Genomic DNA, 4,618 nt, shown 5'->3' with positions numbered 1-4,618 from the left:
GTGAAAGATGTTGAGGTGAAAGCTCTGTGCAGGCAACTTGAGTTTCTACACACCAGACTTTTCAAACCATGTCTCTATGGACCTTGTTGCTCAGGGATATAGTCATGCTGAAATAAGAAAGAGCCTTCTGTTGCTACAAGGTTCTTACCAATACAGTGGTACCTTGAAACTCAACGTCAATTGGTTGTGGGACTGGCGTTGAGTTTAAAAGGCGTTGAGTTTCAAGGTATTTTTTCCCATAAGGATGTATGGGAAACCTGTTAATGCTTTCTATGGTCCCGTTGACTTGCATATATTTTAGGCTTATGTAAAATAATGGGGTTGTTTTTGACACTTATACACTGACAATAACACAAATATAATATAAAAACACTGAACTGATTCTCACAATTTCTCAGAACCCCGAGCTATAACAAGTTTAAAAGTGAAACAGGAGGCCGCTCAGGTGGCGCAGCGGTAAAAACGCACGCTGGAACCAGAGCTGGGATCTCGAACACATCGTATCGAATCTCAGATCTGCCAACCGGCTAAGGCTGAGCGGCCACATGAACATTTTGCCTGTTGTTCAGATGGGCGGGACTAAGCCAGATGGGGTCTCTCTCTCTCATGACTGATGCAATTACGACCTCTGCTGGCTGATTGATGGCGCCTGCACAGAGATGAGAAAACAAAGCTCTCAGGGTGTGTCTCTCCATACACAGTGCTGAGCTGCACTGCACTCGTCAAAGTGTAGGTGATAAGATGCATACGGCATGCTGCCCACGTGTCGGAGGGGGCGTGGGTTGGCTTCGTTCTCCTCAATCAGAGCAGGGATCGGCATAGGTGGAGAGGAAGCATGATGCAATCGGGCAATTGGACATGCTAAAAAGGGAGAAAAAGGGGAGAAAATGCAAAAGTGAAACAGGAGGAAAATCCAACTAAACACAGATACACACGCTGCTGTCAGAGTGAATCTGACGGTTATTTCACACAAATGCAGATTCGTCTCATATGCACACTTTGATGACGTTTTACCGCACCGCTCATGCCAAGCGCTGAACAAAGTGGCTGTTCATTGGTTATTTGAAATTAAATAAATAATAATAAAAAAAAAAACACTGAACACGTTGAGTTTAAGGGTACTAATTTCTCAACAAAGGGTGATGAGTTTCAAAGATTTTGAGTTTAGGGGACGTTGAGTTACAAGGTACCATAGCTGATTTTATACAATTGTTAGTAAATAAAAAGTAAATTTGGATGAAACGCCTAAATTGAATAATAACAAAGGGTGTTTACATACTTTATGCGACAATACAAAAATGATCATTTGTTCTGTGTTAGTGGCTGTAATTGCCTTTAATCATTAACAGAAATTAAATGTATTTTCTTTAACCCTATTAGTCTGGGTTTTCTCACTGTTATAATAATAAAAACATTTCTCTCTCTGGTAGCGTACAGGAATAACCTCTCACTGTTTCAGGTTTTCATTTGTTGGGTGTGTAATCTTTCCTTGTGATGTAAACCTAGAGTAAATGTAGTGTGTAAAAAGATTGAGGATGCGTCTCTGGGGAAGATGACATGTAATTGCCAATCATGCTGTCTGAATTTTGCTTCTGCCACCAAGCTACAATATAAAAGAACATCAGCATGATTTGAACGTGTGGTGTATCAGTATAGAGAATATAAAATATACGCTCTGTATGTGTTTATGTGTGTGAAGTCTACTGCATGTCAAGTAAATAGACAGTTCAGTTGCAGAGTAGTTTGATTACTTGCCCAATCTGTTACATTCAGATTGCAAACCTTCTGCAAGTGGTAGAAAACCAGAGTTCTCTATGAAACAATATGCTAAACTGTTCACAGACAGTGACCAAGGTCAAGAATCAAATGAAGGTCACTCTGCCAGCTGTGCCATCATTTCTGATCATTAAACGAATTATGATATTGCATACATTTATATTATTATAAGTACAAGTCTTTAAAATGCATTGTTGGGCATCCCATTCCATGCACTTTACTATGTAGCACCACCTTTACAGCTTCAGCAGCATCTATTATTTAGGGAAGGCCTTCCACAAGACTTTGGTTTGTTAAAATTTTAATCTATTAACCAAGAGCCTTTATGATGCCAGGCACTGATGTTACTTAAAATGCTGCTGAGAGCTGCTCAGGTGGTGCACCGGTAAAACACGCTAGCACACCAGAGCTGACATTTCGAACTCAGCTCTGCCACCCGGCTGGGCTGGGAGCCTACATGAACAATGATTGGCTGTTCATAACTGAGACAATTACGACCTCTGCTGGCTGGTTGATAACGCCTGCACAGAGTCGAGGGATAATGCGTTGATCAGGGTGTGTCTCTCTGATCCACATATGAACCTGCCTTGTGCGGGTGAAAAGATGCAGTCGGCTACTGCACATGTGTCGGAGGGGGCGTGTGTCAGTCTTGTTCTCAATCAGGTCAGGGATCAGCATCAGTAGAGAGGAAGCATAACGCAATTGGGTAGTTAGACATGCTAAAAGTCAGGAGAAAAAGGGGAGAAAATGCATAAAAAAATATAATGCATAAACAACAACATGGCTAAAACACCTGAACAGAGTGTTATTGTGTATTTGAATTACCTACTTTTTTTTTTTTTTTGCATTTTCCCCCAATTTTCCCGCCGTAACATTGATCTCCACCCTGGTTGAGGAGAGCGAGACACGTGTGCAGTAGTAGACTGCAGTTCATTTGTGCATCAGCTTTGTGTACGGAGCACCTGGCACCCCCCTATCCCCGAACAACAGCCAATAGTTGTTTGTGTAGGTGCCTTGCCTGTCAGATGGCAAAAAAAAATCAGCTCTGGTGTGCTAGCGTGTTTTACCGCTGCACCACCTGAGCACCCTTGTTTTGGATTGTTTTTAAATCATAGCATAGTGTTTCTGTAGAAACCTTAAGGTGAACTCTTGGCTTTGAAGGTAAGATGAATGTAAAAATTATATACTGGGCTGGATGAAAGCAATCCTGGCTGTGTTCGATTAGCTCAACTGACTTATCAATTGAGTTTAGTGAACTGGTTAATGCATTACCCAAATAGGCAATCATTTTAGAAGAGTGAAGTTTATGAAATATAACTTAGTTTCTAACTTAGTTAGTAAATAAAATGTGTTGCAGTCTTACTTAAGTTTCTTTGGTGTAATACTTTTTTTTTATCTGAAATTGCTTGATGTAACAAAAAAGCAATATCAAAAGTTATCCAAAAGGGGGCTCATACTTTTTCTCACACCACTGCTTTTTTATATTACTGGAGAAAGAAACTGTAAAAGTGGTACTTGTTTGTAGCAGCCCACCACTGTTGAAATCCAGGTTTAAATATGAGATTTGAACATGTTTCTCAGCAGTGCTATAGGCCAGCTGGGTGTGTACATAGACATTATTGGCTTTTTATGAGGGGGAATACTTGAAGTCATGCAATGGATTGGAACACTCTCCACGGTATTCTTACCTTTTACCAGTGTTTTACATTGTGCATAATGGGCTAGCTAATAGATTACTTAGACACCTGAGTGCCATGACCTGACCAGGATAATGCATTTGATAAACATGACATTAAATTAAATTAAAGTTGAGAAAGCAGGACAAATGCCTGACAGATTTATGAGTTTATGAGCTTAAGTGATGCTAGTCACTGTTCACCATGTGTCTGTCTTAGGGTGTACTATTTTTATTATTATTATTTTTTGTTTGCTTTAGAAGCCACATCACATAGCGGGACGTCCTTTTGGCAAAAACATCTCATGCTGTGGCTGCCAATTTTGGCTCTGCTGCCTTTCACTGTGATAGGCTTTACATTTGAATGAAGGTGAACAGGTTAACAGGCGCCGGTCAGGTTGCCACAAAATCCTCTTGAATAGATTTTTAGCTTTATAAGCCTGCAAGCACAGGTTAATTTGCTGTTTTTGTGTTGCTAATGTGATCTTTGTTGCTCTTAGTTTCAACACAGTTCCTTTTGCTTTTGATCAACCCAGGTGCCTTTACAGACACAATTAGCTATCTCTGTCAGGCAGAATGGTCCTAGGGATTCCTTATTAATGCTGCCATTACATCCTCTGCTGGCTCTCTCGATACACAAAACTGTGAACTATGGTGGGTGAGAAGTAGCACTTGGCAACTGTACATCTGTTTGAAGAGGTGTGTGTTAGGTACAGCCCTCCTTGGTCAGGGTAGGGGTCTGCAGCAGTGGAGGAAAGATACAGCTGGGTTAATTGAATACCACTAGGTTGGGTGAGAAGGGGACAATTCATGAATAGAATATTTACTGAAATAGATGGATGCAGATAAATCTAGCATATTTGTAGCTTGGGCTGTTTATTCAATTTTGTGCTTCTCTCATGGTCCTAAAAATCAGCTACATGAACAATACTAAAGGTTCTTTAATTAAGAAAAGCACTCTGAAAATCCTGAAAATCCTGCATGGATCTTACTAAGGGAATTAGAATTTTTAGTTGCCATTTAGTCTTTAAAGCTTGTATTAAGCATACGAGAGATGCTGTGTCCCAAATAACGTTACATCATCTTTTTTTCTATTTTATTTATGCATTTTTCTTCCATTTTCTCCCAATTTAGCGTAGTCAATTTGTCTTCCGCTGCTGGGGGATC

The sequence above is a fragment of the Trichomycterus rosablanca genome, chromosome 7 (assembly GCF_030014385.1).
Source record: "Trichomycterus rosablanca isolate fTriRos1 chromosome 7, fTriRos1.hap1, whole genome shotgun sequence".
NCBI lineage: Eukaryota > Metazoa > Chordata > Actinopteri > Siluriformes > Trichomycteridae > Trichomycterus > Trichomycterus rosablanca.
This window is presented reverse-complemented; position numbering follows the sequence as displayed.